Source organism: Cygnus olor, chromosome 1 (assembly GCF_009769625.2).
Source record: "Cygnus olor isolate bCygOlo1 chromosome 1, bCygOlo1.pri.v2, whole genome shotgun sequence".
Lineage (NCBI taxonomy): Eukaryota > Metazoa > Chordata > Aves > Anseriformes > Anatidae > Cygnus > Cygnus olor.
Window position 1 is genome coordinate 38,397,773 of NC_049169.1, and position 15,006 is coordinate 38,412,778.

Below are 15,006 nucleotides of genomic sequence, written 5' to 3' on the forward strand. Positions count from 1 at the left end.
CTTCCATGGATCTTTCAGCCACATAATGTTTGCTTCCTCCCACCTTCATGGTGCCCTGGGAGGGCTGTGTTATGTCTAACTTTAGCTTTTCAGTTTGAATGCTTTGGTCTTGGTACATTAACTCAAGATTTTCAGCTTGCACGTAAGTGTCTCCTACAGAGACATTTCTTCTGCAAAAGTGTGAACATATATATATATATGTTTTGGACAGTGGTGATTGGAAGAAACAGTTTTTGCTGTTATGTTTCAACATCCCCCTGCCTTGCGCATGCATGGTATTTTTTTTTTCCTGATCTGATAGGGGCGAGTTTGCTCACTATGGAACGAATAATTCTAATTAACATTTGCAAGCCACCGAGTAATACCTGCCATGACAGCTGCTGGCTATGTCCCACACTCTCAAAATCATTTGGCTGAAAGGAGAGTGCTTTCTAAGGAAAGGCCAAGGCACGAGCATGTCCCAGTCCTAGGTTATCTCCATTTTGTCCTCGGGCCTGCAGCCCCTCCTGCTCAGGTCCTGGGCAGCTGCATAGCCTGGCCTGAGCTGTTCCTGGAGCAGCGCTGGGCACGGGGCTTGCTTGGGCACAGACAGAGTGGCAGTAAGGTTAAGAGGTGTTCAGGCACTTTGGTCAGCCCCAGCATGTCTTGTGTAGGTTAAAGAAAGAGAAAAAATTACCGCCCTCACAGCACTTCAGGCAGCCTGCCTTCCTCATAAATACAGCCTCCTCTGCCTGCTGCTGCTCCCCAAATAGCATGTTTTCTGTCAAAATCGCACTCAAGCGAACATTTTCAGCACGTGTACAAGCCCCACGTTCAAAATACTCGTTTTCACACTGGCAATCCTGACCCAATTTTAACCCCGGTTGCTATGGCGCTGGCGCAGGCCGGGCGGTCGGCGCGGCGGGGCGACGTGGCGATGGCGCGTACATTCGCCTTTTGTTACTCCTTGGCTCGGGCCCAGCGAGCGTGTTTCCCCCCGGCCTTCTCCCGCCACCCCTCCACAGCTGGCAGCAGCCCACATCTGCAGGCGAGGAGCCCCAGCTGGCTTCCCTGGTCATCTCCTCTCTGAGGAGCCGTCTTCACCGGGCTTCTCCTGGTCACTTGGGGCTGGTGCCCTGCAGGCCACAGCTCCCGTCCCTTGGCTGCATGCCCCTACGCTGGGAAAGCCTTCATCTTCCTGCTCTTCATCGCAGCTCCCTCTCCTCCTCCCTCACTAGCTGCTTTCCAGCCACCCCGTGAGCCGCTTTACTCCTTCCGAAAAGGGAACTTGTGGCAATACTTCTAAAGGATGGGATTTAAACTAGGTCATCTTCTTAGTAAGGGGTGGAAGGGAAACTGACTTTTATGAATAGGATTTAAAACAAAACTCATTATTTTCATGGTGGATGTTTTAATTTCTAGTTGATGTTAAATATATTGCAATTGCCTACATACAGTAATATAAACACAGGATTTGCAAATTTAAGTTTAATGTTAATTTAGCTTGCAGAGATACTCTGCGGGGTAATCAGTGTTTTGCATTTTTCATTCAATCTTAATGTTACACTTTTCCTTCCACAACATAATCTAAACCACAGACCAGCTGGCTGTGTTGATTAAAATCCTCTTTCTGCTTTTTATTAATCTTCATGGTTCTGTCCTAGAGTTATGAAGTGGTCATGGTCTATCAGAAAGGAAATCTGCTGGAGCAGAATGCAATATTTACAAATCGAGATTTCTGCCTGAAGCATATTGCTGATGCCTAAAATAAGTCGTGTCCTGAATGCTTTGTTCTATGGACAGAGCCTTAGACAAGTTTGGAACAGAGCTCTTCAGATTAAATTACGTACAAATAATTCATTACATGTTTGGCTGACACATGTCCTCAGTGAAAACCTTGATTAAGAAAATGTTATTAGGGGATAGGGCTGACTGAGGACTTTCCTTGTCAATAGGCCTAATCCTGCTTTTCAGAGTGGTAGAGCCATGCGAGCTCCTCATGTGGACCCTTGCTGCCTTTACCTTGAGGACAAAGGGAGAATGGAAGGGGCCAGGCTGTTGCTGGGAAGGGGAGCATGGATCTGGGTGTCAGACATTCCTCAGGATGCACAGCAAAGGAACGACAAATCTCCTCAAATGGAAGGTGATGGAGCAGCAGGAAAGATGCTCTAACTGAAAAAAATCATCTAAAGACTTCCGGGGCACAGCCTCGGCCTTTTGTGAAGTTCCTTGCACAAAGGCTGTTTATTCAGACTCAATGAGATTCACCCCGAAAAAGTGATGTTCCTGAGTATACCTTGTTATGAATGCACTCTGTGTGTTGTTGCTTTTTTTTTTGGTAAACGACTATTTGATCACGATGAATTGATTATTTTTTAACTAATTTGATGTGATGATTAGGCAATCACTTTTGCATGTGTTTTTTCAATTATCTCTCTTTAACAAAATGAGGCAGTAACTAAGCATAATCTATCTTTTCCTGATTTCTCATGAGGATAAAGTAGAGCACAAATATTCTTGCTGAGGCATTTAGATACCTTTGGACCTAGGGGTGGTTAACCCATTATATTCCATAGTTATGACACCTATACTTTGGCCAAGACCCTACTATTAAGGATAGTAGGCAGCAAAAGTGTTCCACAGGTAGAGGGATCTACCTACAGGTCTTCGCTGCACTTTCCCCTTCACTATGGTATATTGCTGATGGGGGCTGTGCCAATGCACTCATTTTTGAGGGAGGATAGGGGCAGAGTGAGCATAAAATGATGATGGACGCCTGTGACTGCTGCCACAGTATAAAGAATAATGCATACTAATACCTCAGAATTTTGCTACAGGGAGTCAAGTTTGATCTTAGGCTTTCCTCTTTTATTTCCATTTTTGCACTTAACTAAAACCACACATTTTTACTATTCAAAATACGTAGTCTTTCAAACTCTGCTTTAGCAAGGGCTATAAAATTTGCTGAAGAGTCTGAGCCCCAAAGTTTTTTAAAAGTTTTTCTGTCACTCTAAAGGATGATACCCCTGAGCTCAGTGTGTCTCTCACCATTGCGGGGGTATCCAGCCTGCAGAGGGGTAGGATGGAGATGGGCCGTGGAGCAGCATTAAAGTCATGGCCTTCCATTACACTAAGAAAAAGGAGGCTTCTTGTGAGACTTCTCTGCTGTGATGTGAACTGTCAAACACAAACTCTGACTGGCAATAGGTCTTCCGTGAGTGAAGCTTGGGAATTAGTCTTTTGTGAAGGGAACTGTTCTTCCTCCATCTTTTGCAGTTTTCGTGAGCCTGTGTAGGGTGCCTTGCCTTGAAGTCATGTTTCTTATTTTCTATGTTGGTTTGGAGTCTGCTGCAGCCTTACAAATTTGTGATTTTAATCCTCAGTGTTCCCTTTCTCATACTTTGGAGGGTCTTGGGTGCAAAAAAGTCAGTTCTGGCTTTCCCTCTTTCCCATTTACCCTTGTCTGTTTTCCATGCATTTATAATAGTTTTTGAAACTCTAATTTTTTTAGGCATAGACAGTTATACTAGCAGTCTGCTGTGGTAACCTTCTCCTTCCTGTTAGGATACTGGTGAGCACTGGTTGTCTGGATGCTGAAGGTTCATGGGCATTACTTTAAAAAAAAAAAAAAAAGTTACTGAATTGACTTGCTTTTCCCATGACTATGCAGCTCTTGTTTAATCAGACTTTTGCTGTTTCAGGTATTTTCTTTAATATAGAGCACATGGTGGGTAGGCTGTGGTTTCAGTACTTACTCACAATATTATTCATTCTGTATCTTACCCTTTAGTTTCCTGAATTCCCAGCTTTCTTCTCCCTGCAGAATCATGTCCAAAGCAGCTCTAATTATCCCTTTCACAGTTATCACTTTCCTTTGTGATCTGCTTGCTTCGAGGATCAATCTTTTGCCTTGTCTCTTAGTAAATATGCCAAATTCAAAATCCTCGCCCTTATTTTCCAGGATTTTTCAGCAACTTGAAATCTGCTTGCTTTTGTATTTCTCCCTCCTTCAGGAGACTGCTTTTGTCCCTATGCTTCCTCATGTAAATCCTTGTTCGAGTTCACTCTTTCCCACAAACTCCAGTCCAGATCCTCAGAGGCTCAACCTCTAACTGCATGTTTCATGAACATTCATACCGTAGTATTGTTTCTTCAGTGGGCTTCTGTGCTTGTGGAGGGTCTTACTACCTTCAGCTGGTGCTCTATGTGGTGCTCGCTGGTCTTTCCTCACGCATGGCTGAAGGACCAAGGCGCTGGGGAGAGCAGGCCTTTGGGCCTGGCCACGCATGCTCCTCAGCACAGGGCACAAGCTGAACACTTCACAAGCAGAAGACACAAAAATCAATAGAACTGCTTTGCCAAAAGGTTGAAAAATTTGTGTTTCTGGGTCACTTTACTCTCCCTTCAGTGCGTCTTTTTGCATTAGGTTACGTGGTTAAGAGTATTTTCCAAGACAGCAAAAGGCTGACCCAAAGGATCTCACTCAATTTGGAATGAGTCCTAGAGATGAAGGAGTATTTAGTTTCTTTGCTTCTGTTCAGAGAGCTACCAAGAATCATACCCCTTGTTTGACTTATTTAAATTGAATTAGATATCATAGTTACACAAATCAAAACAAAAACTGTCTGTGTTCACAAGAAGCAGCTGATTATGACAGGTTCTGTTTCTGGAGTAAAATATATGTAGAGAAACTTCTTTTCAATGCAAAAAGAAGAAAAAAACCCTGACCTGTCTAAGTCAAGCATATTAAAGGAGGCGGTTGCAAGAAGACCCACATGCTGTGCGTAATATATGACTTTCTTCTTCTTCTCTGTCTGCCTTCTGAAAGATGAAAAATTACAAGGGCTGAAAGTGAAGGCATCATTAAATGTTAATCTGCTGGGGCTTCCTTAGTGTTAGCGAGATCAGGTTCTGCTGCGGAATACGGTGACAGATGGGAACGTCCTCTGTGAAATCGTTCAGCTCTGCCAAACGCCGCCGGTAGACGAGCTGTCTGTCATCGTGCACGTGCTCTCGCTGGCAGCACTCTGCAGGCCTGGAGCCCTCACGGCGGCTGGGCACGCAGAAACACCCTGGGGTGGGCCTGTTGTGCGGGCACGGAGCACGAGGGACTGGCTTTAGATCAGGCCCAATATCGAGCTCTCTGCCGCTGCGAGCGTCTCCTAACCTGTGGGCATAAAAGGAAGTTTTGAAAATGATTTGTCCCGGAGCAGCGCTGAACTGGGGGGTGTCTAAATTGCAGTGAAGGGCACTGTCCCTGTGGAGCCTGGTTGCTGTATTTTTCATCACATTGTATGAAAAAGACTCTCCTCTTGGAGACTTACCATGATTGCAAAATTATATTTAAAGCTCCTGGCTGACAGGGTTTTTCCCATAAACAAGTAAAGCTATATTGCAGCTTAGACAGAAATGTAGGGCAGGGGATGGGCTTTGCTTGGTGTCTAGAAACACCTGCTTTTGACCAGGCTCCCTGTGCTGCTGTGCTTTTTGCATCACCACTTAGTAGCTCACCAGCTAATTTAACACCGAAGCTGCTGACAGGAAGACAAACCCGTCACGTTCCTTCCCAAATCTGCAGCACAGCCAAAATGGGAACAATCCCCAGACCAAGGTCTGCCCCAGGTCCTTTTTGTCAAAACAAGTCCTGTATGGTGGGGGAGCTGAGACAGTTCCTCAGGGCTGCTGGAGCCAGCGTTGCAGGCCCTGTGGCCTTAGGGCCTGTCTGCTCACGTTCTGGAGGGAAATGACACGAGCACCACTTCAACGTGACCTACCCCAGAGCCATTTCACAGAGCTGAAAGCCTCATCCTCTGCCTGGAGGGCTACTGCTGTTCCCACTGCAACAGCAGAGGAGGCAAAGAAAACCTAAAGCTCAAATGCCCTGGCTCTGATGCCCTAAAGCTCTGGAGTTGTCATTGCCTCAGTGCTGACCTGATGAGTTTTAGTGAAGAGCTTGGTTACAAACGTAGTTCAAGCAACATCTGAGATGTATTCTCACCATCAATAATTAATACAATGTTTAGGGTTTTAGCAAAATCCTTAGAGAACAGTGGTGCTTTCCTCAGTCACTGCTGCTTATGAGCTCAACTCTGTCTAGATTGGCTTGCACATTTTCCAGCATAGGCAATTTGCAGAAGTCATTTGCTGGGCTTGATTGCTTTGTGAAGGCCAAGGATAGTTTGTGAAACCTTACAGGGAGCTTTTAAACTGAAGCGTTAGAGCAAGAATTGAGTTTTTGTATCCAGGCTCTTGCCTCAGCTGAACCAAACATCAAATCTGAAACAAATGAGCTGCATCACCTATGCATGATATCAAACAGAAAAACATGATGTTTGCATAATGGAAAGACATTATGCTGACCAACCAAAGTTGCAGCCATTTCTAGCTCTTGAGGCAATTACAAGCTTTCACTCATGGTGTTTGTAAGAGGTAAATACTTAGAAAGTGAAGATGGCTCAGCCCAGAACAGCATAATGTCTTAGGGCAAACCATACTGATGATGGTATACCTTAAAATACCAAGGCATTAATGGCAGTTTGACTGGCAAGCAGCTCAGATGTTCATGAAGTGTGAACAAGGCAATACATTACCAAGCGGATCTAGGGACTGCAGAAACAGACTGATATAACTGAGGTTTCCTAGGAGGGCCCTAGCAGAGCAAGGAAGAGGAACTGAGTCTTCCAAACTGCAGAACATCCCCCAAACCAACAGCTCATCTTTCTTCTTTTGCAGACATCTCCTAATCCGTCTTCATGAGCTCTGCTGCTGGCCTGTCTTTAAGTAGGTGTCAAAGAGTCAAATTGTGTAGGCTCTCAAGAAGTTTTGGATTCTGATGAAGTTTCTCAAAACGGCAGGCATGGTCATGCTGATGATGTGACAGACAGTTGCATGTTGGATGAAATCTCCCTGACTGTGGAATTGAGTTTATGTTTCTCCAGAAAGGCTGGTGCAAAAAATGTGCTTATTTCAGCAGACGTTCTGTCTTGGCCAGGTGGAATCATTGGCTTATCTTCTGGGAAGGGAAGAAAGGTGGCCACTATTGTGTGGTGTACCTGAAAGCACGTGATCTACACAGGATGGGGTGAATAGGAAGAGAGAGCCAAGGTTGCTTCCCTTGCAGGTCAGCATGGATTATAGCATTTGTGTGGATTATGGAGTTCTAAAATTCCCATGTCACTTGTCTTTGTTTCCCCTTCCTACAAGTCCTTCAGAGTTGTGTCAGTTTTCTTCTCCAGGTATATGCCCAGCTGGATTTTGATAGTGCCTCCAGAGACTTCTGTGTTCTGTCTTCATTTACTGCCTCACCGCTGGGAAGATTTTTACATTGCAAAATATGCTGAAAAGAACATTTCCCAAATTTACTCTAAGAGTGCTAACAGAGCTCCCTCCCCAGCCTCTGGAGACTCCCAGAACACAGGGTCAGTGCATTACTCTTCCTCAGCGTAACAGTGTCAGATTTTGTTTCTTAAAACTCCTCATTCAATGTATTCAGCAATATTAATCCTTTCTCTTTAAAAGATAAGCCCGTGCTTTTTGTAGCAAATTCAGGAAGATACCCACCGTGGAGCAGGAGCAGTGTGAATTTGCTTTAATGAATGCTGCATCAGGCTAAGCCGCTCTGGTCCAGATGTGGCTACTGGCTGTGACACTCAGCTTTTTATGTCTCTGGGGCAAGCATTCCCCAGTTTCAATGCTTGCATTTCCAGGGATTGTTCTGCATGTCTGAGCAGGGAGATGTCCGTTTGTGCAACAGAGCTGGTGCAACGTGTTGCAAAAGAAACGTAATCTGTGCTTCATCCTGGAGGTCTTGCTTTTCTTCTTTCTTCTGTAATTGTTTCACTGGGCCTAAATAAGCTATACAAACTGAAACCTGTGGTCTTTCATGGACGAGAAATATGCAGTGCCTACTGCAGAGCTCCAGGAACCACATCAACCATTGCTCTAGGTGATGTGGTTCCTGGAGCTCTGCAGTAGGCACCCCGAGACTGATGTGCTGTCATTGGCTGTGTCCATTAGTAACCTGTGTCCATTAGTAACCTGAATTTGACTCATTAACTTGGCTGCATCCACTGCCTGACGCTGCAGAGTAAGTCAATGCCATGTGAGCGAGGGTTCGTCTACATGGTGCTTTTCAGGAGGAAATGGGCAAGCCAGATAGAAGCCAACTCCCAAAATGTATTGCAGCACAGAGTCCAGGCTGATGAGCCTTGCAGAGGCGTGATAGAGATTGCTCACAACTTGCAAAAACTTGTGAAAAAAGCTTGCAGAAACTCATTGGCATTTGTGTCCAGTAACAGAAAAGAGGAACAACCTTCCCGACTCCTCGGGAGATGTCTTCTGACATCTGCTGCAGGATGATGGTAATTCTTATCACAGTTTGTGTAACCACAGATATTTGTCCTATGAATTTCTCTTTCAGGGATCTAGATGGGTGAGTTTATGTCAGGTGAAGTATTGAATGGATTCGTGCTGTGTAACTTGCTGGGTGATGAAGATGAAGCATCAGCTCCCACTCCCACTCTGCTGGATGCGTCTGAGCCGTGGCTGCTGGTCACAGCCGCAAGACAGGGAGGAGCAGGGGGTGCAGCAGGGTGGCTTCTGTGGGGCACAAAGGCCACAGGCTGCCACCTCAATACCCCACAAGCAAACCCGTTCTCACTACCAACCATTAATCCTGCTTGTCTTGTGAGCAACAGCTCTGGTTTTCTTATTTTTTGATGCTTTTTCTTTTGGAACAAGAATTTGTATTGGGTTCCTTTGTCCCCTTATTTGTTGTTTTTCATACTGAATTCCTCTAAGAAACCTTATTTAAGCAAGCAAAATTGGAAATTTAAACTTTAGAAATATTTAACAGGCTTAGGTATCTCTGGTAAGATTCAAGCCCAAAAAGGAGGGAAGAGAGAAGCCCACAGGCAGACACGGATGCAGCCTGAGGAATTGCTCAGTGAAGGATCCCCGTCCACTTTCAGGTGCCTTGGGTAGTTTCCAGATGAGGTTCAGTTCTGCTTGATGGCTCTTCTTGCAATTTTTAAAGGCACCACAGCACAAGTGTGCTCTGAGAGGGGGACTGTGTGTGCAGGCTGCAAAGATGTGTCTTCAACCAACCTCTGAGACAGTTTTGCCGTCACTAGTTTTGCTTTCATTTGGATTATAATGTCAAAGTAAATAAAATAACCAAAGTACAGACAGTCATACTTAAAAGAAATTACACGATCGAGGATCGCTTGAGGCCTGCTTGAGAAAATAATGCTGTTTTGTTACTTGAGATGCAAGCTAGATGGTGCTAGAGCTTACTAGTAAAATGATGTTCAACTCATAGCTGTGTGAAATTAAAACCACAGAAGTGGTTGTGAATGGCTTTAAGCGATTCAGTAACGTTTTGGAAGTTTTGCCTTGCTTAAAATCTAATGAGTTTGACCCGAGGGAGGAAAGGAGTTCACTCTTTCAACTTCAGCTCGGGCCGAAACTTTTGAACCAACAATATAGCTGGAGGATCAGATTCCTCCAGGGCTGGCCACTTTCCAGTCCTGCGCTGCTGCTCTGCATTTTCGTGGCTCCGTAAGGCATGTCCCAGTGTGCCATTGGACACAAGTATGCATGTGCTTCAGAGCAGACAGGAAGGAGGTACTGTGCAAATTAACCAGTTTCCCCTTTCCCCCCCTTTTTAAAAAAAAAAAATAAATCATTGTTACATAATTCAAAATGCAAGATCTTTACATTTATAAAAAAAAATGGCCAATGAGGACTTTCTAGTATATTTCCTTTATCCATGTAAGCAACCCCACTATGAGAAAAGAGACTATTTTCTTAGGTAAAAGTCCCATACGTTCTGAAGTCTGCACACTTGGCACCTCTGAATTGGTACGACTTTATCAGCACGTGGCAGATACATAATGTCCCTGCTGAGAGATGTGATTTGATGGATGGAGCTCTGGGTGGGGAGTCAGGAGCCATATCTTCTGTTTCTGGCCCTTCCCTTGACTTGTGTGATCTTCTGCAGGACTTTGTATCTACATTTCTTTACTTACAAAACAATATGAAGATGCTTTGCTGTCTGCACAAAGCACGTTGCTACTTAGAAATGAAAAACCGTGTCTGTGATGTATTTATGACTGAGTATAGCAAAAGGAGTAAAAGTAGAAAAGCTGAATACATTCAAAGCATTTGAACACGCCTGGAGGTTAACACTGCAATCTTGGCAGACAGCCCCTGGAGATCTGAGCTGCGTTGCTCCACCTCTGGCACCCTCCAGCACGTGTGTAGGAGCCGGGTGACACCAATGTGCTTGGTCAAAGATTGGTGCTTTCATCTGGGATGTGGGGACGTGCTGGAGGTGGCCCCTTCTGCAGAGTGGGCACAGCAAAAAGCATCTAATGTAATTTTAGGCTGAGGAGGAGCTCAGCTGATGAGATCCATGAAACTGCAGGGTTTAAGGGGCTTGGTCCTACTGAAATATCAAGTCACTGCAAGTTTTGTCCCCGTTGGTCTAAGTTTGTGTGGTCCATGCAAGCCGTCTGGGAGTCTAGCCGCCCTTTAAGAGCATTGGAGGTTTTGGGTTTGAACCAGATGCGTTATAATCAGCTGGGGACAGCAGCTTGGTGGAGGAAACCTTTCATATCCTTCCTTCTATTACTGTTTCTATTATCTGTTGTTCTGTCAAGGACGTGCTGCGAGCTCCTGATGCAGATTTTGCAGTAATGAAGAACTGAGGTCTCTGTGCATCCTGCAGCAGGAACATCTCAGGCTGCTGCCTACAGCTTTCTTCCTGGTCACCTCCTGAGGTCTGAGGAGTGTACAAGAAAATACTCAATTCCAATACTTCCAGTGAATGCTTTATTGCCCTTGGTTCTCCCTACTAGCTGGCTTGCCCTTAAAATTTGCCAACAGGGGACAACTAGGGGCTTGCTCATGAATCAAAAACAATGGCATGAGACTTTGTGCTGCCAACATGAAGACCATCAAAGCTTATTGTGCTATTACTAAAGAAAACATTTTTTTCAGAGGAATTATTTTGACTATTTTAATTAGGTTCCTGGTCATAAGGCCCCTTCCAGCGTTCCCAAGTACCCTCTTCCCTAACTCAGTAATGGAAATGTCCTTCAGCTTCCCAAGGTGTAACCAGGTATTAGTTTTTTTGAAGTGAGGAGCATTCTGCCCTTACACTGACTTCAGCTTCTCTCGATAAGGGAAGGAAAGGGCAAGGCATTAAAAACCAGCCCTCCACTCCATATGTCAAGAAAGTATGCTAGCATTGACAGCACGCTGGCTGATACTCATAATAATGTTTTAACTGAACTGCAGTGAAAGTTTCCACCAGTCTTACTAATTTTTTGGCTGTTGGTGAGTATTGTATGAAAGCATCTACATTTCTCAAAATCAGTCTGTAAATTACCAATATTTTCTGGTTTTGCACTAGAAGAGTGGAATTCAAGAAAAAAAAACAAAAAAAAAACACGTTTAAAGGAAGATGGGATTTTCTTCCTGCCACTCAGTCTACCGTGTTTGATTTGTTCGGCTCTGCACTGCTTGCAAATCAACCAAGGATGTTACAACAGATGTCTGACCAGCACTTCAGCTCGGTGCTCAAGATCCAAGCAGAGCTGAGCTTGAAGTCAGCTGGTGGTAGCACTTGACCCAACTTCAGTGAGCTCACCGCAGGGCTTACTGAGTGTGCCGTGATTGTTGGGGAACATTATCCAAGCAGATGTTTAGCTGGCAAACTTGCCTCGCTCTGTTTCTGTCCCCTGCGAAAACATGAGAAACGCAGGATGCTGGATCCTCCTGGGGGAGAAACCGGGGCCGCAGGGAGGAGGGCTGGTTGGTTGTGGTAGCCAAATGTTCCCACCAGGAATTCAAACTGTCCCCCTGTGCATCTCAAAGCGAAACTGCAAAATTTGGCTCGCTGCCATTCGGCCCAAGTTTGCTGCGTGGTCTGGTTTGTGAAATGAGCTCTGCAAAACCCCTTCCATGTGTTTATTCCACTAGAAATCCTATTGGTTTGTGATACCACAACCGAGCGTGCTTGTGGATATTTGATCCCTGTCCGGATAAGACAAAGATTCGCTCTACAAGGAATTTTAAGTCAAATGTTAGTTCCGCCTCAGCCTGGATTATATATGTGCTGACGAAAATAAATTTGATGTTTTATGCCTGCCGCGAACAATACAAGATTTCCCTGTGGGGATTCTGAGATTGTTCTTACCTAGTAATTAAATCTTAATCATGTTTTTGCCAAAAGCAATATGTTTGGCTCCCAAAGGGGGAGAATTTCCTCTGTATACCCCCCACTACCCTTACAAGATCTCTCAGGGTCCATCTGTCCCTCCTGCTCCTCCTCCTCCCAGTTGTGCTCATCTCATTAGCCGTTCAGCCTCTGACTCTTCAAGCTGATGCCTAGATCCACCAAGCATGAAAAATCCCTGTTCCATATCCTGCCGGGAGTCATCTCATTTTGTTCCTTTGGAGCTTGGGACAAGATTTTCCTTCCCAGGAAATACACGCCTCCTTGGCCAGGAACCAGAGGCGCAAAGTGTGCCTGGTGGAGGGCTGCCTGGCTGCCACCGAGGGGCCCCGGGCAGGAGCCCCAGGGAGCTCGGGCTTCTCATCTGCCCCCAAACTTTGCTGACAGGGTGACCTTGGCTAAACGGCTTCAGCCCTTGCAACAGCCAGCTTGGAAAAACGCATGTGTGTGTGACAGAGAAGGGAGACCCACTAGGTTTAGAAAAGAAAAGTATAGAATGCCCTGTGCATATATTGTATGTATATCTCTGTGTGTATATGTAGTATTTAATTGACAGCAGTGATCATAGAGGCTTGTCCTGTTATGAAATCAATATCATACATGTTCTGTCCTGGATTCTGACAATGTTTATCTTGTCAAGTGTTGAGTCCCCAACACCAAATCCTTCATCAATATTCTGTAAGAAAATTGAAATTCTCCCGTCTAGTGTCTGAGTGCCATATTACTGCGCTTGTTCTGTTTCTAGAAATGCTAATAAAAATAGGGAACTTTTTTTTTCAGGAAGGTGTATAGCTATGTAACTGAATTCCAGCACCATCATCAAAACAATGATGTACAGCACTGCCTGTTTCATGGTTACTTTGAACATTTTTTTTTTTAAAAGGATAGCTATAAAAGACTTAAATTCATTAAGCTCTACAAAATCTTTTGTTCAAGTAGTTAAGTTTATAGGTGAATTAACTGAGAGTGAATTTCCTAACATAAAGCAAAAAACAATGATAGAACAACTAACAGATTCTGATCAAATTTCCTGTCTCTTGCTCAGACTACTACATTTATTTATTCCAATGATAAATCTTTAAAATTAATCATGAGTTCTTTTTAAACTAAGGATAAACTATGACAGAACAGCCTAATGGAATGGAGTCTTATTTTCTTCTTTTTTCTTTTTTTCTTTTTTCATTCTGGAAATGTATTCTGTGCTATAGGGCTTTCCAATTTAAGGTACAAACCTCTGTCTTTTCCAGCCAAGAGCTAAACATATTATATGTAATTACAAATGTTTGTTTCTATAAGAATTCATATTTTTACCTTTTAAAATGCACATAAACATTGCTACATATGAAACCTTTAGAGCCTGTCCTGCTGAAAAACATGCTGATACTGCTTTAGCATTATTTCAGTTCTGTCCTTTGCATGACTCAAGGACTTATTCAGCTACGAAAATTATGTGCATTTCCTTGGAGAAACCTTTTATTTTTCCTTTCTTTCTTGTTTTCTTTTGCAGACATAGTCTGCACGATAGTAATAAAAATTAAGCTTTGTTAGACTTTTGCCAAGAATAACATTAGGAGGCTTTCCCATTCTTCTCTTGTTGATCTTAGAAGACCCAGGGGGTTGGGGAGAGGGGGCATGGGACACAGGATTTGGTTTGGTTCTGGTTGCCACAGACATACACACTGCAGATGCCAGAAAATCCCTGGGGGACTCCCACGGTCTCATGCATGAGCTACCGGTAGTGGAGACTGCATGGGATTTAGAGAAGGCATTCACTAATTCGTCTAGTACATCTGACATGAGCAGGTGAAAACAGACTGAAACAGTGGTTTCTACTGCTCAAACCAGTGATCAGTGTGAAGGAATAGAGGGGGTTTTATTTTTATTTATTTATTTAGTCAAATGGTCCACATTATGTGCCAGTGTTCAGAGTTATGACCCCACAGATAAATTATTTAAGAAATTACTAAGCATATTGCAAGGAGAAGCTTCTGTGACCATTCTTAAGGATCAGAGGCCTCCAAGGAGGAAAGGCCGCCACTTACAGCCAGTGGTAAGTGGCTTTGTATTTATCTTCACTCCAATACTACTTTTGAATTTTTCTGGATGGTCCACCCGAAGTAACATAACAGTTAAGATCTACCTAGTTTATGGTGTTAAGAATTATATTAGAAGAGACGTAGCTTGGATAATCCTCCTTGTACTAAGTAGGGCATTCAGCTTCTTGGCGTACCTTTAAAAACTGGAAATAACATGACAACACTGGTACCTTCCTACCTGTGTTCAGAGTTCACTCTGGATATCTGAGTGGCCTGCTCTGTTCATTTCCCATCCACAGACCACCAAAGCCTCCTTCAGTCCTGCTCTTCTCACTTCTTCCTGGCTTCTCTTGGCTCCCAAGAGATGTATCTAGTGCTTCCATCCCAGTACCTTGCTGGGCAGTAGCAGAAGCTGGGTAAGCTGCAGCTAACTTGGCTCAGTGCATATGTGTCCATTTCCTACCCTCCAGGTTGTGCCTGAGTCAGCCACCTCTCTTGTTTTGCCCCTAGTACAGGGCTGCTGGTCCTGCCAGTATTTATGCACTGACTTTCATTTAACTGCAAAACTATACAGTGCTCGTAGGAGTGGAGCCCGGGGCTAATTTGCACTTGGTCCAGCTGGAGACTCAGTGCTGTCAATGCTTGGGTAAATTTGAGGCAGCTGTAAAAAAACAATTTCAAGTGTTTTGAATCCTAATTAAAAAAAGCCTACTTTGAGGTAGGTTGTATAAAGTAATAAATATTGAATAC